General features: G+C 44.4%; 1 long non-coding RNA gene across 3 annotated transcripts in view; it reads right to left on the bottom strand.

The window, feature by feature from the left end:
- Positions 1–4,189: 4,189 nt before the first annotated feature.
- The window catches only part of LOC109460239 (uncharacterized), a 253,015-nt gene continuing 234,280 nt past the window's right edge, over positions 4,190–22,924 (bottom strand). Inside the window, exons 6-9 of one of the 3 annotated variants that reach the window (XR_012493328.1) lie at positions 16,169–22,239; positions 8,846–13,677; positions 8,611–8,673; positions 4,190–7,011 (exon numbers count right to left, since the gene is read on the bottom strand). This is a non-coding gene — a long non-coding RNA (uncharacterized LOC109460239). Of the gene's footprint in view, positions 7,012–8,610; positions 13,678–16,168; positions 22,240–22,924 lie in introns of all 3 variants that reach the window. The other 2 variants (XR_012493327.1, XR_012493329.1) reach the window with 2 other exon arrangements.

The raw sequence follows: 22,924 nt of genomic DNA, 5'->3' as shown, positions 1-22,924 counted from the left end.
TAGAAAGTGTTGGAGAGGATGTGGAGAAAAAGGAACCCAGTGCACTGTTGGTAAGAATGTAAATTGCTGCAGCAACTATGGAAAATAGTATGGAGATTCCTCGAAAAATTGAAAATAGAACTACCTTATAATCCAGCAATTCCACTTCTGGTGTCTATCTGCAGAAAACAAAAACACTAATTTGAAAGATATCTGCACCCTCCATGTTCATTGCAGCGCTATTTACTATAGCCAAGACATGGAAGCAACCTAAGTGTCCATCGAGGGATGAAGAGATAAGCAAGATGTGGTATACAGAGGGTGCCAAAAAAAAGTATACACATTTTAAGAAAGGAAAAAACTGTATTAAAATTGTAATACTCGACATATACCGATAACAAAAGACAAATTCAAGTCACGTTTAATTTCTGCAATTACAAGAGGTGCTCAAAGTGGTTGCCATCAGTGTAATTTTAATACAGTTTTTTCCTTTCTTAAAATGTGTATACATTTTTTGGCACCCTCTGTATATACAATGGAATATTAGCCATAAAAAAACAAGAAAATCTTTCCACTTGTGACAACGAGCATGGACCTTGAGGACATTATGCTGAGTGAAATAAATCAGAGAAAAACAGATACTGTATGATTTCACTTACATGTGGAATCTCAAACAAACAAACAACCCCCTAACCCCGCCCCAAATATAAGCTCATAGATAGAGAACAAATTAGTGGTTGCCAGAGGTGGGAGGGCACAAAATGCGTAAGAGGGTCCAAAAGTAAAAACTTCCAGTTATAAAATAGATATCATGAGGGTGTAATGTACAGCATGCTAAGTATAGTCAATAACACTGTATTGCATATTTGAAAGTTGCTAAAAGACTAGATCTTAAAAATTCTCAGCACAAGAAAAAATTGTAATTCTATGTGGTGATGGATGTTAACTAGACAGATTGTGGTGATCATTTCACAATGTATATACAAATATCAAATCATTACGTTGTACTTGTATACCTGAAACTAATATAATGCTATATGTCAATTATATCTGAATTGAAAAAAAAAAGAATAGTTTCATTTCTTAACTTAAAGGAAAATAAGCTCTGACCGTCTCTGTAACGTAGGAAGGAAGGAAGGAAGGAAGGAAGGAAGGAAGGAAGGAAGGAAGGAAGGAAGGAAGGAAAAGAAAAAGGAGAAAGAGAATGAGAGAGAGAGAGAGAGAGAGAGAGAGAGAGAGAGAGAGAAGGAGGGAGGAGGGAGGAGGAATAAAAGAAAGGAGGGCTTCATTGCTTGGGTGGAACTGGAGACAGACTCTCCCTTCTGTCTCCAGCACTTCCGCCAGCCAGTTTATAACCAGCTTCTCAGGGTGAAGCTGGGGGGGTTTAGATTAGAGATCCTAAAATATGCCTTTACTTTGCAAATCACCCTAAAAGTACTCAATCAAGCTGAACTTTAGGGCCCACCATGGTCCTTACCATGCCTCGGGCTTTCTTCCTGGGAGCCACCCCCCAGTGGATGACAGAATAGAACATAGGTTGTAAAGGTCAATGAACATTGAGGGTATTTGATGTGCTAGGCCCCATGCTGGTGGAAAGATTATGACTAGGGGCTATTTTGACTTAGGAACCATATAAATGTTTTATATAACCATAAAACACAATGGAATGAAAATGGAGATGAAATGCAAAAACACATTTAACCATATACCAAGTTGTTCACATATCCCCATAGGGAATGACCCCACGTTATTAAACAACACAGGACTAAGTCCAGAAGAAGAAGAAGTGCCAAAAAAAAAAAAATCTTACATTGTTTTCAGGTATCGGTGTTATTGTTTTTTGAGACTGGAAAACATGAGTATGTAATTGTTAATGCCATTAGGAACCAAGAGTTTCAGCATAAAAGAAAAAAGGTCCAAATATAAAATTAAAGCAAAATCCTGGTGGTCCTGAATTTGAATTGGCAATAGCCATATAGAAGAATGGAAACACGGACACAGGAGAGGCAAAGAGTTTTAAAAAGAGGATAGAGTCAGAGCTCCCCAGCGGGAGGGGGCCCCGAATGGGGGTGCCCCGTGACTGAGGCAAAAGCTCCAGCTTTTATACCTTCCCTTGTCTGTTTGGGGAAGTAGAGCTCTTTGGAGAAGGGAACTGTTTGAAGAAGGGAACTGGCGCCTTCTAATGAAATTCATCTACCAGGTTTGTTCTGCTTGCCCATCCTACAGGAATTAGCAAAGTAACCCACTCTTATCTATCAGATCTGTTCCGTTTGTCAGGCCAAAAGGAATTTTATGATTAACCTCAAGGCCTTGTTACATTATGTCCTGGAGCGAAGGAGTGATTTCAAAACCTGGAGTTTTAGGATGTGGCTGCCTTTTGTTTATTCCACCAGGGACCTCCCTGTCTACCTAGGGACGTTCTAACTATCCTGTATTAATCCCCCTGAAGACGGAACCCTAACTGCTGTTAGGGAGTAGGGGCGACGACGCTCTGGCTACTTCAGGCTGAGGAGGGGCTTAGTAGGGAGAGACCGGCAGCTAGGGCTTGTCCAGAGGTCTATCTAAGGGTCCCCGGTAGATGAACAAGTCCAGATGAGGATGTTGTTGTCCTGTAGGCCATCGCTAGTAGCTAACCAGTGGGCAGTCTGTAAGCTGAGACGCATTGTAGGCAATACCTATAATAATGGATCAAAGAGAAATGAGAAAAGTTTCCTTAAGTCCTGTTAAACTGGGAAGCTAGGAAGTCAGGAAGAAAAAATCTAAGCTGGTAAGAATCTTGTTTTTAATTTAATATTGGAAACTATATTATGGATTTGTTGAACTTTATGTTTAATTAACTGTGAATTATCAGAGAGATTGAAACAGCATAGCCCTTTAAACTTTGTATATCCTTGATTGTGTTTGAGACGTAGATAATCTATGGCAGCTCTGTTTTTGAGAACTGTTTCTCTGACCTGTCCTAACTCTTACCTCATGGCATGGATAGCCTGCGAGGTTTGTCATTTTTAAGCTATTTGACTATCTAGCCTTTTGTATGCTTTTCTATAAAAGAGCTCTCATCAGTGAAGAGCGTCCAATCTGGGTTATCTAGGGGTGTGTCTTGTAAGTTTGGTCTGGCAGCATAAGTTTGTAGCAAAACTTATTGGTAGTTAATTATTTTTCTGTCTCTGAGAGGAAGGTGGCAGGATTAAGGGTGGAGCAGGTCTGTATTTGGATTACAGGAATTTTTAACAAGAGGGCCTGATGCTGCAGGAGGCGGCTATCAGTGAGCCTCTGACTCTTATCAGCATCTAAAAGCCCTTGAATGTGGTGTGGGTCGAAAAAAACGGTTAAGTCTTGTCCCACTGTGAGCTTGGTGGCTTTGGGAACTAGGAGGGCAGCTGTAGCTATGGCCCTGAGGCAAGCTGGCCAGCCGCGTGCTACAAGGTCTAGTTCCTTATTTAAATAGTTCTAGAGTCCTTTTTAAGTTTAATTTGTTTATTTTACATTTTCTTTAAGGTATAGACCAATGATAAGAAACAGGTTGAGTAAAATGAGCCCAAATCTGGGGGCTGTCTTTATCTTTACAACAAAGCAGTTTTCAGAGGAAAAAGGTCCAGAGTGTGCCGTTGAGACAGAATAAATGGTTCCTATATCAATTAGGAAATTAATAGGCTTAATTGTCATGTCAGGGTCATCCACAGTTTTACCCCGTGATGAGAACAGCTTGGGAGCCACTGGGAACTTAAGGCCCAGCAGTGATGACAGCCATTTGGGGGAGGGAGTCTGTCCTTGCTCCCTTCAGAACAAGGGGTACTTTCCCCTGTAGTGCCCTTTGCTCTGTGTAGCGGTCATGGCTGTTTTGGAGGACTAGGAATCCAGTGATCTGGGCTTGTATATCCAGAGTAGGTTCTTTTATCTGGAACTTTTGATACAGGATAGTTAGCGTGTCCCTAGGTAGACAGGCAGGTCCCTGGTGGAATAAAGAAAAGACACCCATATCCTAAAACTTCAGGTTTTGAAATCACTCCTTCGCTCCAGGACATAATGTAACAAGGCCTTGAGGTTAATCATAAAATTCCTTTTGGCCTGACAAACGGAACAGATCTGATAGATAAGAGTGGGTTACTTTGCTAATTCCTTTAGGATGGACAAACAGAACAAACCTGGTAGACGAATTTCATTAGAAGGCGCCAGTTCCCTTCTTCAAACAGTTCCCTTCTCCAAACAGCTCCCCTTCCCCAAGCAGGCAAGGGAAGGTATAGAAGAGCTTTTGCCTCAGTCATGGGGCACTCCCCATTCGGGACCCCCTCCCGCTCAGGAGCTGCAACCTCTTCTCCTGCCTCTAATAAACTATCCTGTTTTTAAAACTGTTTGCCTCTCCCTGGTCCGTGTTTCCATTCTTCGGCTTCACGAGACACGACCCCGGCCCGCACTCAGAAACTGCGGGCAGATCAACAATACCTATATCACTTTCTCTCTGGGGCTTTTGGAGTGCCCTGAGGTGGCTTCAGCCCTGGGTTGTCTATAACTGTGGCCAAAAGTCTGGCCTGTCTCTGGTCTTACGCTCTGGTCTCACTGTTCCTTTATTCCTCGTTTTTCTGTCCTGGTTGTTAACGACATTGAAACAAATGCCTGGCCTTTTCTAGGATCTGAGCCTCTTAATCAGGGATGAAACAGTGGGTCAGAACGATTAGAATTCCCTGCCAGTTAGGGAAAAACATTAGGCTAAGCTTCCTTATATGGGCCTATAGCTGACACTGAGGAAAGCACATGAACTCTAGCAGTTCTACAGTGTAAAAGTTTACTTAACTATTAGCAAAACTTAGTTTTTAGATTTAATTTGCGTAACCAAGAACCTGACTGAGAAAATATAACAGAGAAAGTTATTTTGGTGACATATATACTGACAACCAAAAGCAAGCAATTAGCACTTCCACTGGCAAATCCAGGAATATATTCGGCAACCTTTAAAAGCATAGGCTTTTGCAATAAAATATAAGATATATTTATTAACAGATCTTAATTTCTTTCTTAACATTCCTGTGACAAGAAGTTAGAAATAGATGAACTTATGATGTACCTAATAATTAACACCTCAGTATTTTGTTATTTTGAAATACCTAGGATTTAATCTAAGCTATTTTCTTGACAAATTCTGTAACAGAGATAACATGACTTTAGTATTCTGGGAATTAGAGCAGCATAATAAGGGGTGGGGGTCTGGCTTGAGAATTAGCTGTTTGGTTTTTTTAAAATGCCACTTTTTTCTTTAGTTACCTTAGCCTCAGGCATTTCTGTTTATAGGTGGATTAGGAGATGGGTGTTTGTTGAAGGGTCCTTTGGAGGAGTCTCTTTAGGAGGGGTCTCCCTAAGGAGAATCTCCTTAAAAGGAGTCCCCCTAGAAGGAGTCCCCTTAAAAAGGGACTCATTAGGGGATGGGAGGCAAGAGATCACGGCCAAAAGAGCCGGGTCAACTCTACATTTCTTACAGAGAGCTGGGTTGTCCCTCAGGGCAAAAATAAAGCCTGAACATATGCAACTTCTGACCATTTGTCTTCCTGTCTGCAAAACAGGTCTAGCTGCATGATAGTATTGTAATTAATACTTCCCTCAGAGGGCCAAGTCTCCCCATCTTCCGATGTGTATTTAGGCCAAACCCTGAACAAAAGAAAACCAGGCGCTGCTTCTTCAAAGTCTGAGGGCCAAATTTGTCCCAATGTTTTAAGATGCCATTCAGGGGGACGTAGGCGCGTGAGGGCTGATTGCTTATCTGAAAGGGAGGAAGAACAGAAAGGCGTCCCTTCGCAATTCATCTCCCACCGCCTACTCTGGGGCGTCCCCCAGACACGCGGGCCATGGACATCTCACGACCCATTCCAGGGCGAGTGGGGAGACACCGTGCACCAGGATTAGTCGTGCTTACCTGGGCAGCCCGGCCTGTGCCTCCGGGTGGGAGCCTACCCTGTCCCCGCCTGAATGTCTGGCGCTGGCCCACAGGCCGATAAAGGCTGTGGCCGATGATGAGGGGCCTTAAGGTAGCGGGATGTATACCCCAACTCTGGGCATCACAAAAATTGATTGCACAATTAATATAATAGTGGCCTTCTAAATAAAGATGTTTGAGGAGCGAGTATATACTTAAAGCTTGTAGGGAAGGCATATGGCCTAGGCAAGAGGGAGTGGAAGGAGGTCCTGAAGCCCAATATGTGAGGGGGGACAGAACGATATCTGAAGCCCCAAAAGGCTTTGGAGAAGGCTGTTTCCTTGAAAACTTTGCCTGGCGGTGGCTGAGGTGGCCTGGCGGGTGGTGCTCCGGAGAAGCTGCTGCTTTTGTGGCCTCTCCCCCTCTGGGCTGTTGCTGGAGCCCTGCTGAGCTGGGGCAGAGACAGGCAGCAGAGATGCTGCTTCCGGTCCACAGAGTAAAGTGAGATCGCGGAAGAACAGAGGGGATGATTTGAGAAGGAACGTTAAATGTCAATAAATCTTATCCTAAGTGACAAGAGATGTCCTATAGAGGCAGAGGTTCATCTTCTTACCTTAAGATGTCTTGAGGTCGGCAGGGAGTGCTGAGGAGGTCTCACAGGGAAGAGACCTCACACCAGTGTCTCAAAAGGAGAGAGACAGTGACAGGATGAAAGAACAGCAAAGACAAAGGAGTCATCCTGCGGGCACCGTCATGGGCAGTGGGGCTGGGAAGGGACCAGAGGGACCTTTGGGAATTCACCTCAGAGTGGCTACGGCCAGGGTCCCTCAGTTGTCCGTAAAGGCCCACAGTCCTGGCCACGCACCAGTATTCAGTCTCCTCCTGGAAAGAGAAATGAGAAAGCAGTAGGGAGGGGGAAGGAGCCTCCTCCTCACAAGAAAGATGGTCGGACCGGGGGACAACATTCCCGGCTCGACGCCAGAGGGGATTGATCCCAGTCCTTCCGCAAAGCCGTACCTCTGAGGCTTAAAAGTGGTGGCCAGCGCTATTCACGTTTAAGTGGCTGACGGATGCCCACTATTTGTGATGTTGGATCTGCCGGCAGTTTCTGGGTGTGGGCCGGGATCCTGTCTCGTGAAGCCGAAGAATGGAAAAACGGACCCAGGAGAGGCAAAGAGTTTTAAAAAGAGAGGATAGAGTCAGAGCTCCCCAGCGGGAGGGGGCCCCGAATGGGGGTGCCCAGTGACTGAGGCAAAAGCTCCTGCTTTTATACCTTCCCTTGTCTGTCTGGGGAAGGGGAGCTGTTTGAAGAAGGGAGCTGGCGCCTTCTAATGACATTCATCTACCAGGTTTGTTCTGCTTGCCCATCCTACAGGAATTAGCAAAGAACCCACTCTTATCTATCAGATCAGCTCCGTTTGTCAGGCCAAAATGAATTTTATGATTAACCTCAAGGCCTTGTTACATTATGTCCTGGAGCGAAGGAGTGATTTCAAAACCTGAAGTTTTAGGATATGGGTGTCTTTTGTTTATTCCACCAGGGACCTGCCTGTCTACCTAGGGACATGCTAGCTAACCTGTATCAATATGATATACATCTGAAATTAATGTAAAATAATATTGAATGTTAAGTATAATTTAAAAAAATAGTCATGGGGATATATAGTACAGCGAAAGGAATATAGTCAATAATAGCGTAGCAACTATGTACGGTGTCAGAGGGGTAGTAGACCTGTTGGGTGTATCACTTTGTGAGGGGTGTAAATGTCTAATCATTATGTTGTTTTGTACACCTGAAACTAATAAAAAATTATAAGACAAAAATTTTTAAAAGAAAGAAACAAAAGGAACCTAAGAGTTTCAATACCCCTGTCTTGCAACCACCGAGGAGAGAACGGATCTAGCTGTTGGTGTAGGCTCACATTGAGAATAACCTGATAAACAAGTGACCCCCCCCCACCCTCTTGCCTCCAAATCACACGGGAGTGCCATCAAGTCTCTGGGCATTCTACCAGCTCACGGAATGCAATCCGTAAAATCTAAAATGGTACAGGAGAGAGGACCTAGTGTCTTGAATAGACAAATGGCAAGACTGAAAAAAAAAGAGGGTGCAGGAACTGTCCTCTGTTAAGGGACTTAACCGAATGCATCCTGCAGATTCTGACTATAAAACTAAAACATTGCAAAAAAGCGAAAACGAAGACAGTTACCAGATAATTTGGGCAATTTAAACATTCACTGGATGTTTGGTGATATTAAAGAATTGTTCCTGTATGCAAATGGTATTAAAGTAATTTTTAAAGAGTCTTTATCTTTTACAGACACATACTAAAGTTTTTATGGTTGAGATGATATGATGTCTGGAAGCAGCTTTAAAATAATCCAGTAGTGATAGTGGTCAAACTGGGGGAGTTTGCAGGATGCACGGAGAGGACAGCCACCAGCTGCTGACTGTTTAAGCTGGTGACGCCCCTATAGGGGTTCACTGCGCTCTTCTCTCCACTCGTGTGGATTTTGGAAAATCTCTCACTACAGAAATAGCAATATAGAGGCTAGACATCAGTGATTACATATGAAAAAATTATCTTTAGTTGACTAAGAAAATCCACATTGCACCTTTCGGTATTTGCTACACCACATTGAAGCTTAGAAGGACTTGCTTATGTCAGGCCATCACAAACATTTATGAACATTCATTCATTCATTTCACAACACATACTGCACACCTTTAAACCAGGCCCTGGAGTTAGAGGTGTCAGGGACATCGTGGCTGTCACAGAGCTTGTGGTCTGCGAGGGGGGACAGATATTAAATGGATAAATGACACATATCATTGCACATATAATCAATACATTTCCATTGCAAAGGGCGTTGTGGAGGGCCGAGGGGCTGGAGGCGGTCAGCAAAGGCTGAGGAAAAGGCTTTCAGATGCCGTCTGACCACAGAGCTGTGCTGACTTACCTGTGGGGGTTGGGGGGCAGGCAGAGGGTGTGCCCAGTGCAGCCCCAGGTCAAAGATGCTTCTGAGCAATGGAAACAAGATTGGCAGTAGATTATCCTGGTCCTTTTAGACTTCATCAAGGAAGGACTTAGACATTTGTTCTAGGAACACTGAGACACCAAAGAAGAATTTTAACACTGGCTTTGTATTTTCTAAATATGGAAGATAAGATGCACCCACTGAACACAGGACCCCAAGGGAAGTTAATAGAAAGGAGTGCCTTAGTGTTTTCATGGGAGGATGCGTTTCCTGGATCCACGGTAAGATGTAAGAGTAATGATGGGTGTGATCGTCTCTTTCTATTGGCCAATGTCGAAGTGTGGAAAATTGGATTCCAAAAGCTTCCCTCTTGAAGGAAGGTGGGATGTGCTCAAGCCCAAAGAACGTAAGCACGAAATGCTGGGGCCGTCAGATCTGAATTTCAGGCTTGGCACTGCCTTTCACCTATTCTGTGTGGCCCAACAAGAGCGGGGACAAAGCTTTCCTTCCACCCAGCACCACCCTGGGCTGGCTTTCATCAGAACACAGATTGCTTCACATCACAAATCCTTCTAAGTCTAGCTTCATTCTCCCATCATGCAGATTGTGGCTGATTAGTCTAGCCTGAAGTTACTGTGAATTATATTTTTTGACTGGTCCCCAAAGAGAAGCAGCCTTTGGAAACCTAACAACAGCCTTAGGGAGAGGCAGCATAGTGTCTGGACTCTGGAACCAGAGTCTGGTCTCAAATCCTGGCTCAACCACTCACTAGCTGTGTTACCTTGGGCAAGTTGCCTAACCTCTCTGTGCCTGGTTTCCTCATCTTTAAAAGGAGCATAATGCCAATATTCATCTCATACGGCTGTTATAAAGCCTACATGGATTAATATTTGCCAAACACAGTGCCTGACCCAACTGAGCATTGTATTAGAATTTTGTAAATATGCAAATCTTTTAACCTCTTGGTGCCTTGTCCTCATTAATAAAGAACTTTTAGAAACTTCTATCTTCCAGATGTGCTTTGAGAATGAATCAGCTGGGTACTCAGCCGATTTCAGCGGTAACTATTATCTTTACAGTCAGTAGTTAATGACCATTTGGTGGCCACCACGTGCTACTAAACAAGGGGACAGAGTCTGTATCACTGTAGTACTTAAGCCAAAGGCTGTTAATCAACAAAGGCCGACTGTCCATTGGCAGATGCGGGCAGTACTGCTGGTGGGTGCTCAGTGGCCTCTGCACTCATGGCTCCAGCTTGCAGCTTCTTTCTCTGTTAAGTTCTCCACTCAGAAATCCACTGGGCCTTGTCAACCGTCTGCATAACTGGCATAACAGTCAGTAAACCTCAGCAATCTTAAGAAACTTGCCAACCTCTACAAAACTAAAACTGCATTGAGCAAACATAAGGTCGGGGCAATCACGGACTTCTCCAAATAGCTATAATAGGATCCTTTCATAAAGCCTTTTCTCATCATTTTATAACTAGCATTTTATTATAAAAGGAACATGTACCATTTGGAAATTCTGGAAATGAAAAATAAATGAAAATTTAAAACTGAAAATATTCTACAATCATACAGCCCACAGAAACCCCTATTAATAAATCAGTATATCCCCTCCCAGTGAGATACTTTCGCCACACGTGTACACATTTAAAAACATAGAAATGAGATCAGAAGGTAACAAATATTTTGTAACCATTTTCCTTGGGTGATTAAATATTTTTAACCTGATTTTTAATTCCTAATATTCCATTATAGTTATGATTCATTCAACCAATCTTTTATTGCTGCACAATTAGATGGTTTTCCATTTTTACAATCATAAACCATGATTGATGAGCATATTTGTAGCTATTGCCCCATCCAAGTCATTACTATTATTTTTTAGGATCCATTTCTCGAGGTGAAATTGCTGGGGCCACAGTATGCAAACATTTTAGGGATCTGATCACAGTGCCGCTTTGTGTCCTAGGAAGCATTACATTCATTTTCAGAAATCTAGCTGGGGCCCAAAGAGAACAGTATACCTATAAAAATATGGATTTCTAGATATTTTTTAAGTTTTGTTGACTCTCAGGCTGGTGGTAAAGCGGCTAAAAAGTGGGACTTGGACCAAAAGTGAATGCTGTCGCAGGTTTACTTGTTTCCAAGGCACGCTGACAGGCAGCGCGGTGCCCGCACACCCTCGCCCCGCACACCCTCGCCTATGTGTGCTCTGGGGTGACTGTCCTTTGCACTGCTGGGGCCCTCCACCCATCCTGAGCCTAAATGTGCATTTCTCATTCTCGCCTCTCTGGCTTTTGCTCCTCCCATCCCAGCGATTGTTGATGGGAGCAAAGCTGGCCCCCAAGGCTCACAGTGGGCATTTCTGCAGGTGGGAGTATGTTGTCACAGTGATGGGGCGTACCTTTGAACTTAGATGCCCCATATCCTGTGCAATGAAAACGTTTTCTATTTCTCACATGACTTTCTAATGTTCCTCTGGACCTTCATGTAGGGGAAAAACCTGCATGTAAAACCTGTACATAATATCTGGACCTAGACCCTAACTTTACAGAGAAATTAAAAAAAAAAAGTTTTTGAATGGGTTCTCCAGAAATACAAAGGTATTTACTAAGTAAACTGAGGAAAGACTGTTAACCATTTGCTTTGTTCTAGGTTTTTTCAAGACTTGTTTACCATCGCAGAACAATCCTATTGTCAATAGCAATGCTGTTGGTGGTATCTGAGTTGCTGATTTAACACCACACACCAGCCTACATCTGCAGCTGTCGCAGTCACAGCGCTTCTATGTGCAGGTGCAAACATCCAACCAATTCATTGTGGCTCCCGCCGAAGCATACATGCTGGTTTATAACACCTTACTTTGCTTTCATTTCTTCTTTATATTACAGCCTTTTAAAAAAATCTAAAAATTATGTGTGTACGTAGGTGATGTTATCGATGAGTTGCATTTCAGGATTGTTCAGAGGGTGTTTACACAAATTTGCTATAAAAAGGAGCATTGCGCTGTGATAGGATTGAGAGCAACTTGCTGGCGACCCTTGGTGGCACAGATGAGCATTGCTTTGCTCAGCTAGGGGGTTCTTGGGCCTAAGCTTGTTCGCCTCAAAATTGGTAACAAACAACACTTTTTACAAGACTCAAAGCTCCCTGAGTTGTCCTCGGCTACCTCTCCCATTTGTTGTCACTTGGATCCCCCCCCCAGGCCACACATCTACCATTCCCTAAATGAATCCTGATCCTTGCTGGGGACGGAGAGGTTGAGCAGGAGGATGGGGGAAAAGTGGGGCCCTAAGGAAAGAACTCCAGCTCTACGTGTCTGTTCACACCTAGAAAACTTAAAGATGGGGGTCATATCACACCCCATTGTTTTTTCGGTCTTACCTGCTGGTGTCTCCCGGCGCTTGTCCTCCATTCATAGCAAGGTCCTGGCCTGTACTTCCCACCTCTGCTTTCCAGAAAGCTGTGCTTCTCCAGCGTAGCGCATCGCCTCACGTGGTGACACCCAGGGTTCTGACCCCGAGGTCTGGGCGGGCCCATGTGCCTTTCCCACGAGCTCCCAGGTGACGCTGCTGCTGCTTGAGGACTAGCTCAAAGTCCGCCTTAAATCCTTGTCTAAAGTGGGCATTATCAGTGTCATATTATGAGACCACGAGACTTTGCTCAGTTTCCAAAGTGCCCAGATTTTAAGGAATTTTGCAGTTTTTGAAGGCAACAGAGCACAGTGTAGGACTGCCTCATAGACAGTGTCCCCGTGACTCCTCTCCTGGGGGGCGGAGTCAGCTGTGATTACTCCCCACGGGGAGCAGGGTTGCCTACACGGCAGCATTTTCCCCAAATGAGGAGCGGGCCTTCACTAAAATACTAGAACAATAGGGGAAAGCTATTTCCTCCTCTTGGCAGCTTTGGGACCTCTGCTGTAAAAGCATTATGTCTTTCAGCAGCCTCAGTGTCCTTGCAGAGAGAACTAGAGGCTCCAATGGCCAGAGCACCTTGATATTTGTCATTTCTCTTGGACCCGTTCCTGGTAATCATTTTCCCCCCACCCCGCTTTCTTCCACCTTCCCCGCCTCCGGTTCAAGCCGCTGTTTCTCAGTCTAGTTGTGTAGGACACAGCTCCCTGGCCCATGCTGGTATTATGAGCCTTGGGCTCCCCCTGCCTGAGCCAGTCTTCCGTCGGCTGGTCGCTCACGGCAGCTCACCCCAACCTCTGACTGCTCAGGGCAGCCCAGCTCCAGGGAGAGCTGTTGTTCACAATCTTAGCTGTGGAGGGTGCAGCTCACTGGCCCCTGTGGTAATCGAACCGGTGACCTCTGCGTTAGGAGCCCCATGCTCCAACCAGCTGAGCCACAGGTCACTGCCTGCCACACCCAACTCCCCCCAATCATTTTGAAAATAAAAATGCTGTTAGGCTTTCTCAAAACTGAATAAATCAGAGATAAAGGGAAAAAAGAAAGTGGAGGGAAGATGATAAAAACAAGGAGGGGGAGAGGGGGAGAGAGAGAGAGAGAGAGAGAGAGAGAGAGAGAGAGAGAGAGAGGTGATTTTTTTAAAGAGAAGAAGCAGAGAGAAGTGAGAGAAATTGGAGAAAGCCAAAAAAGGGAAATAAGATTTCCCTTCCACCAAGAGGATGGTATTTGCCTCATTGGCAGCACTTCTCAAACTTAATGGACATACGACTCACCTGTGATCCCGTCAACAGAATGAGATTCTGTCTGTGTGCAGCAGCCTCCAAGATGGCCCCAGTGATGCCACCTCCTGGTACTCACACCCTTGCCTGCTCTCCTTGCACACTGTACCAGGGTTGGTCTGTGAGCAACAGCAGAAGTGATGATGTGTCACTGCTGAGACTGGGTTGTAAAGGCACAGCCCTGCGGAGAGGCCCACATGGTGCCTACAGCAGGAGCTAGAATTGGCTCCTCTCGTCTCAGGCAGACCTTCAGATGACTGCAGCCCATGGCACATCTGGGCTGCACTCTCACGAGAGACTCTGCCCAAAACACCCACTCAGTTGCTTCTGGATTTCTGACCCACAGAAACTGTGAGATAGTAAAGTTTGTTGTGTTAAAGCCACTAAGTTTCATTCCGAAACAGGACAGACATCTGGTGCAGTGAGAAAGGACTGGAAACATGACACCCCATTGTAAAGTGGCTTAGATAAGTTTGCAAAAACTTTTATCAAAAGCAACCGGTTGAGTTAATCAAAAGGTATTCTGGTTTCTTTGGAAAGACTCAGGAGACAGGTTTCCAATCTCTACAGCTCTTCAAAAATGAAATAATTGTAGAAATTATACGGGGGGAAAACCCAATTATGTGTGAAACTAAAATCTAAGGACTGGGTACATTATTGGTTCTCAAAGTGCAGTCCCAGACAAGTAGCATCAACATAAGCTGGAAAAGTCATCAGAAATGCCCATTCCCAGATTTCACCCTACAAAGTAAAGCAAGATACAGCATCCATTTCTTATGTTGTATTGCCACCCTGTGCAATTTTCATGTAACTGCAGCTCCAACTTTTTCTATTTCTTGTGTTAGAGTGCCATCCTGTGGAATTATTCTGTAATGGCAGAATTCATTATTTATTTTCTTTCTTGTGTTACAGCACCACCCAGTGGATTAATCACGTAATTGCAGATATTTCCCCCTTTTTAATCAGTTTCAGTGCCACCAGGTAGAATTTTCATGTAATTGCACACAGATATGTTTTTCTTATTACTTTGCTTAGAATGCCACCCGATGGAACCTTCCTGCAATTGCAGATCAGAGAAGTTTTTCTATTTCTCTGGTTAGTGTGCCACCTCGTGGAATTTTCATGTAATTCCAAATCATATATGTTTTTGTTACAGATATCCCTGAATGTGTGTACACACGTACGTACACACACACACACACACACACAGTTGAGTCTTGAGGAAGGAGGGGGTTAGGGGCACCCATCCCCATGCAGTCGAAAATCTGAATGTTAACTTTTGCTCCAAAAACTTAACTACTAATAGCCTACTGGTGACTGGAAGCCTTACCAATAATGGCTCACTGCAAAACAAGCAGCTGAATGTTATTTTCACCTTTTATCCTAAAAGTGAAAATCTTTGGATTTCTTTTGGTAAGTGAACACAGGTACTAATGTAAGTCTTTCCTAAAAGCAAAGAGGCGTAATATGAACTTTCGAAAAGTGGGGGATACCTGCAATAGGAAAAACATGTCTGATTTGGAATTACACGAAATTCCACCGAGTGGCACTCTAACCTGAGAAATTGGAAAAACTTCTCTGATTTGCAATTGCAGAAAAATTCCATCGGGTGGCATTCTAAGCAGAGTGATAAGAGAAGCATATCTGTGTGCAATTACAGGAGAATTCTACCTGGTGGCACTCAAATTGATTAATAGAAGGAAAAAAACTCCTCTGCAATTACGTGATGAATCCAGTAGAGGGCACTATAATGTTAAAAAAATCTGTTCTGCAATTACACAAAGTTTCCACAGGATGGCACTCTAACACAAGAAATAGAAAAATCCGCGCCAGTAATTCCACAAAATTCCACACGATGGCAATCTAACATAAGAAATAGAAAAAAGTTGGCGTTGTAGTTACATAAAACTCCTACTAGATGGTACTCTAACATAAGAAATTGAAAATTTTAACTTTTTCTGTGTGGGGGAGGGGGAAGTCATTTGGCATTTATCCAAAAAAGATATTATTACGAAATATGTGATAATAAACATAGGATTTAGTAAATTAAAGTATAAATTAAAATTTAGTACCTATATTTTCAGTGCTTTGGACATAATTATAGTGCTTATTCTTTCATTTTAATGACTTGTTTGTACCCACTATTAGCAGGTCCCCCAGGACAGAGACCAAATATCTTTTTCACCTCCCCTCTTTCTATGACACATCATAGAAATTCAATATTTATTAAATAAGTGAAAGAAAGAATGAACAAGACTATGAGAGGCCAGTGAAGATCAAATAAATGGAAGGAAGACAACATGAGGAGAATAAAACTCTAGAGCTTTTGAGCTCTATTCCCAGGGCTTCTGTATCCTGCAGTTGGACAGGTAGAGGAAAATGTGACTGAAATAAAAATAATAATGGTTTTCATTTAAATGCCTTCCAAGCTTGAAATTTTTATAAAACTTAGTGAATTAAAAGATAAGAAAAATTGGCAAAGTTTCTTAAAAAGGATGAAGTTTAGTGAGAAAATTAGGTTTGACTGAGTTTTCAAAAGGCATCGAAACTATTTCAGTCGTTTCATTGTTCTGCAGTTTGGTTTTTAAATGAAATGGTGGGGTTACTCACCCAGAGGCGCCTGGGGAAGCTGCTTGTGTAGGTCTCCTGAGGATTCATTCCTACTCTGCCGAAGGCCGCACAGGACCAGAGCCCACGGAGGAGGAGGTCAGGGCCTTCCAATTTACAGACCAGACGGAGGAGGGCAGGGGTGGCCTCAGGAAACCTGGGAAGAAGCCACACTTGCCTTCCTGCCCTCCTGCCCGCTGTTTTAGGTTTTAAAGGACTGCCCCCTCCTCTCTGAGATCCCATCATCCCACTGGAACCTGCTCACCCAGCACTCACCCACTACACACCCTCAGTACTTCCAGTTCCACGGCCCGAAAGCTGTTTCTACACCAGAACTAAACTTCTGTCCCACCTGACTTGTCACACTGCTGTTTAAGGCCATCTCCATTGCTGCCTTCTGTTTTACCTTTTGGAAGGGAATGTACATTTTGTCCTGAAAAACCTAAACCAAAAACAAATCTCAAATGGTGGAGTTTCAAGCATCAACCACTGAATAGGGAGGTTTTTTCAGAAAGAACAGGAGGCTTTCCTTGCAAGCCGCCTGTACTTCGGCCTGTGCGCTGTGCTGCTTACACAGCTGGGAGCTCCTGGCGCCACTTGGCTTTGACTCCCAAGGAAGTTACAAAATGCCCTACTTCCTGGCTGTTAGCCTATTTAAAAATAAAAATGGGTTTACAAGGCCCTGGTCTTCATGCTGTCTGTCATTAGTCACTGCTTCATTCCCTGGAGCTTCAGCTGCAGGCAGCCCAAGTGCTTTGCCAAGCCCCAAGCGCTCCACACTCTCGCCTCTCCTCTCCCACAGCTGGCTCTGCTTACCCATACAGCAAGGCCCACGCAGGCTTCCAACCCTTTTCCCGAATCTTCTTCCAAATGAACTGCTTCGCCTCCACCCGTCCAACCTAGCTGGGGCACCATTGTGCGTCTCTCACCCTGGCTTCTACAGCGATCAAATGGCAGACTTCCCGGTACCACTCTCGTCCTGCTCAGGTCCGCTCCCCACATAGGATCAAGGGAGCGTCCCAAAGCATAAACCAGATCTTGCTCTCCCCTGCTTCCACCTTCCAGCGCCTTCCCACTGTAATTAGACTGCAACCCAAACATCCTGCTAAGACCTATTGAGAAGCCCCTTGCCCTGGCCCCCAACTTCCTCCCTTTTCACTTGCCTTCTTTCTGTTTGCTGTAGCCCAGCCACTTCTCTTTCTGTCCCTCAAATGTCCCACTCATTCCTGGCTCGGGGCTTTGCAGTCATGCGTTCAGCAGTCTATGCTCAGGTTTCTGCATCTCTGCAGTCGCTGCTCAGAGTGGCTGCCCAGCTAAAGGCACTTCCTGCCGCTGAACGAATGTCTCCACGTGACCTAATTATCTTTTCCATGGAAGGATCTTGTTCAGGTGGACATGTCCATGTTTATCATCTGCCCTTCACTACAACAGGAAATGCCTCCAGGGTAGGCATCTTGAGCATCATGTTCACCGCTGTATCCACAGAACCTAGAACAGTGCCGGGCACAGAGCAGGTGCACAATAAGCTCCTTGTGGGGACAGAGCCCCAGAGAGCAGTTTCCAGGCTCTTGGTCTCACCTGGAAAGGGCTGGCTCAGGTAGTAAATGGCCATCAACTGTGATTGGAAGGCCATCAGCTGTGGCTAGTTGGCCGTCAGCTGTAACCAGTGAGCCACTGGCCACTAATATAACTGCTGTGGCTACGCTAGCAGAAAATGGGGGCTAGCAAGAAGACGGTGGCTGAGCTGGCAAGCGCGGATTGTAGTTAGCACGGCGGATTGCAGCTAGCAAGTGAGGTTGGTTGGTTGGCAGACAAGTGGACGGCGGGTTGCGGATCGTGGATCGTGTAGCTCCTGCTTCCTGTGTCTCCAACCAGCCGCCAGTGAGACTATAGTGGTGTGACTCCCCTACCTATGGCTCCGTGGGTGTTCCTTTTTGGCCTCACGATGTCCTGTGTTCTTATGTGGGGAGCAGGACCAGAGACCCCGCATGACACCCTGCATGACACGTCTTGAGGAATCTTCTCCATACAGGCTAAGACGTATAACTGTCACAAACCCCTGGGGGAGCTTCCTTGCATCTATTACATGTATGTATGGTACATGGAACCACCGTTAAATCACTGAGAAGTGTGGTACATGGGAAGTCTTTGATACTGAACATTGCAGGGGGTTCTGTGTATCTCATGTTCTTTGTCCAGCGTGAGGACCCCATGAGGCTGGCACGACTTCAACTTTTAAGTCCAAACCTCTTAGAAACCAAACAGATGATGTCTTGGAACCTTTTATTTGCTGGGGTTTTTTTTACACACTTGAGGAAGTGGCCTCATTTTCTGCAATAAATATTACTTAGGTTAAATGTTGGCATGACATTGGTTTCTTCAAAATGAAAAACCATCATGCAAATCTGAAAGATTTTTCAATAATCTTACTTCATTTCATGGTCATGAACTGCTATCATTGGTTTACGATTTTAGGTTCTTTTAGACCAGTGGTTCTCACCTGGGAATGATTTTGCTTCGAGAGGACACTTGGCAATGTCTGGAGACATTTTTGGTTGTTATGACTTGGAGCGTGCAGCTGGCATCCAGTGTGCAGAGCCCAGGGACGCTGCTAAACATCCTATCGTGCACAGGACGGCCCCCACCACAGAGAATGATCCCCCAATATCAATAGTGCTCAGATTGAGAAACACTATCTTTATCTTAGATTATGTAAACTAATAATGCGTTGCCTTAAAAGTAAGAAAATACATGTTATTTATGGAAACTTTGCAAGTATAGGTAAACCCAGAGATGAGAAACTGCTAGCAACTGTTAATCCTTTGGTGTTTCAGCTTTCTAGTATTTTTTTTCTATGCACATATGCATTATTATTAACAAGAATCATATGTTCTGGAGATATTGTTTTGTAACTTTTTAATTTAATTGTGCCTCATGAACCACATCCGTGTCATTAAATATTATTTTACAACATGGTTTTTAATGACTGCATAGTATGTTGTTGTATAGATGGGACACTATTTAATTGTTTGTCGATCATAGGACATTTACATTTATATTTTCTAATTTTATCTATTATTCTCCATGCTTTGATGAGAGATGAGCATTTTGGTCCCTAAGTTTTGTGCACAACTATGATTATTTTTGTAAGATGTATTCTTAGAAGTTGAACTGCTAGATCAAAAGTTATGTTTAATCAAGGCTTTAATGTCTTCTTTTAAAAACTAGTAACTAGATGGTGAGCTCGTTGTGGGTAGACACATATTTTACACTCCTTGGTATCCCTCACTGTGACTAGCTGTCTTAGGTGGGACTCCCTCAGAGGTGGATCTGAGGATAAGATTCAAGTCATTTATTTGGGAAAAGCACCATTCAAGGAGTTAGGAAGTGAGACAAGGAAGGGAGAGAAGCCAGTGCAAGGTGTGTTACAGAGCAGGCCACCTCTGAGGGCAACTGAGAAGCTCTAGAAGAACGTGTGGAGCACACCTTGGAGTTGTCCCGCCTGAGGGGGAGGAAGCTGGGGTATTGACCCTCCCTCTCCCATTCACCTGCCCCAGGGCTGCTCCTGAGGCAGCCCCTGCCACTCCAGCCTTTCTTGGATGCGGGATGGATGTGCTCCCATGGCCTAAAAAAGCCCCTGGTGGGAGAGTGAGTGCCAAGGGGGTTACTGTTGGCACACTGACAGCGTGGGCTATGCTGGCCACCTAGTGAGCACACAGCAGGTGCCCACTCAGTAGTTTTCAAATAAACTAATGACGCTTTGCACCTTCAGGTTAATCCCAGCCAGCTTCCACGTCACAAACGAGACAGAAGGTCCAGAGCACTGGACCAGCTTGTCAAAGCCAGGCTTCCTCTCCTCCCCCAAGAAGACTCCCTGGGCCTGACGGTGGGAGACTGGACCTGAGCCTTCCGATAACTGACAAGTAATGAAGCATTCAGCTCTGGATGTTGGCGGGGGCGGGGGGCATTGTCTGTCCCTCAAACACTCCAAACGGCCTTCTGTCTCAGAGCCTTGAACTTGCTGTTTCCTTCTGCACAGAATGGTCTCCCCTGAATCTCTACACAGACACCTCCTCATTCATGTCTTGGCTCCAATGTCACTTCCTCACTGAGGCCACACTGGCCTGTGGTTCACTAAACCGATAAGTTTAGGGAGGCGTCATCAAATGGTCAAAGCACACGAAAGGCACAGATGCCCAGAAACTGGACATCAAACACAAATAAAGTGTTGCAAAATGTGCAGGAAATGGGCAGGTGGTTTGGGCAGAAGGAACTGAAGAAGGGAGACTTCCAGCAGATGCCCATTCAGCAAAGGCAGGGTGGGGAACGGTCTGCTTTTGGGGGTTCCTTGCCATGCTGAGTGTCTTGTTTCCACTCGTTAAAGTCCACGCTCCACTTTCTCCCCCTTCTCCTTCCTGTGGCCCGCGAGGCTGACCTGCAGGAGTTGCGTCCACAGAGCCCCTCACCGTCAGGCTTCCTGTTGGGTGCAACCAGTGGGCGACACAAGCAAGAGATGGGAGCCCAGACGGGTCAAGCGCCAGCACTCCCATGGAATTCTGCAGTGCTTGCCCAATCCTTTATGAACACACTCTTTATTCAACTTGTCTCAACTTACCCAGTTGACGTGCCCCAGCTGTTTCCTGTCCATACCTTCACTGATACACTAATTTGGCATATTTAAGACTCAGCTGTTCAACCTAGCACCTGTTTATTTCAGAAGCTTTTACACAGTCATTTCAAATGACATCGTGCAAAGATTCCTGCCTGGTTCTCTTTTTCCTTTCTTAAAGGTCATGTTCTCTCAACCCTTTTTCATCTTTGTTTCATCTTTTTTTTTGAGAGAGAGAGATAATTTAAATATGGTAAAGTGCAGCAATCTTAGAAGTACAGCTCAATGAATGTGGACATTTGTATGTGCCTGTGGAAATACCCCTGAAATCAAAATTGAGAATGTTTTCAACATCCTTAAGGACTCCCTCATGTCCCTTTCCAGTCAATACCTCCTTCCCAGAAGTAACCACTGCTCTGATTTCTGTCACTATACATTAGTTTTGCCCATTCTTGAATGTCATATATGTACATGGAATCACATAATATGGGCTCTTTCTTATTTGGCTTCTTTCACTTGGTTCAATATCTGTGACATTCATCTATGTTGTTGAATGTCCTCTGCTTCTAAGTTTGACTTGACCTTCATTAAAATTAAAATCATTTGGGGTTTATATTAACTTGGTAACTGATCTGTAAAATGGGATACATGACAGCCACATCTTAGGGTTTGGAGCTAGCTGTATCCATGTTAGTTTTGTGACTTGATAATAAGAGATATAATTAGAAACATTATAGTAGCAGAATCAAAGCCCACTGTACTTCTCTGAACAGAAAGCAAATGTTATCTTGGGAAAGCCTTTCCATTAGATTACTGGGCATGTCCTTTGCTGATCACATTGTCCCTTTTACTGAAATAAAAGATTCTTTGCATGATTTTCCCACAGGGGGCCATGGGGCCAAACAGAGACTATCATTAACAGTCAACTCATGAGGAAGACATTATTTTCCATAGATCTCCACGATCTGTGTGGTTTGGATCTACTGAAAGGGTAGGCTCCCCAAAGCCCCATCCATGCATTTGAACCTGCCCCACCAAGTCTTGGGAAAGCCAAACTTGATCTGACTGATGCCCTTGCTTTCTGCCATTTGGACCTCCTCTCCAGCTGGAGGCGGGAGGGTCCTCAACTGCCAAAGAGAACTCCATCCTGGCCACACATCTGAGACATCAAGGAGCTTAGGCAGCTCCAGAGGAATCTGCAATTAATTATGTTGCACAAATTGCCTTTCGTGTGGGACCAGCTCTTTTCAGGCCCTGGATGAGGCACAGTGTGTGACTTTGGCAGGCTTACCTGACTAAGTTACACATCCATGATGGGAGTGGAGAACACCAGTGTCGTTTGGAAGAACCGCACTCTTTGCAGGAGAGGGGAGTATCACCAGCCAGGACATTTGGTAGAGTCACACCCTCCTGGACACAACCTGCTCTATCTTTTAGTCATCTGCAGTATGGAAACTTTGGCTGCCTGTTGAAAGGGATGGAATTAATGATTTTCTTGTGCTCTGTGTGCTGGAATAGGCTTCTTACATTTGTTACACCACCGAATAGCATCTTCCTTTAATAAATCACAGGCCCTATTCTTTAGGCTGAGAACTAGAAGTGGGAATTGCTGTAAGGAGGACTGGCCTTATGGTTAGGTGGGAAGCCACCTAAAAACATGGTAGAAGGACTAAGAGTTTAGATGCTGGAATCAAGCTGCCTGGATTCAACTGGCTCCACCAATCACTTGCTGTGTGACTTCAGGCAAGTAGCTATTAACTCCTTCAAGCTTCAGTTTCCCTATTTGTAAGATGGGGATTATTTTACACAAGTCACAGAGTTGTTGTGAGGACGAATAAGATAATACATTGTGCTTAGCATAGCATACATTTCAATACCTGTTACTCAATGTAATAGCCATGACTCTCAGTCCAAAAATCCAAATATAAAACATCATTTTATTATTTACTTTAACTTACGTTTAATTTTGGATACCCACGATGGAGGAAAATTTGAACTCAGTTATTGAGTCTTCCCCGCGTCACAGCTACGCGGTTGTTTTATGGTCATTGACAATTTTCCCATACTAGACAGGGTCCTAACTCCCTTTCAAGCCCAGAAGTTTGGGTGCTTCCAAGATATACTTGGGTCACAGGACTTGGGCAAAGCTG

The sequence above is a fragment of the Rhinolophus sinicus genome, chromosome X (genome assembly GCF_036562045.2).
Source record: "Rhinolophus sinicus isolate RSC01 chromosome X, ASM3656204v1, whole genome shotgun sequence".
NCBI lineage: Eukaryota > Metazoa > Chordata > Mammalia > Chiroptera > Rhinolophidae > Rhinolophus > Rhinolophus sinicus.
Note: the sequence above shows the minus strand (reverse complement) of the source record. Positions and strands in the feature narration are given on the sequence as shown.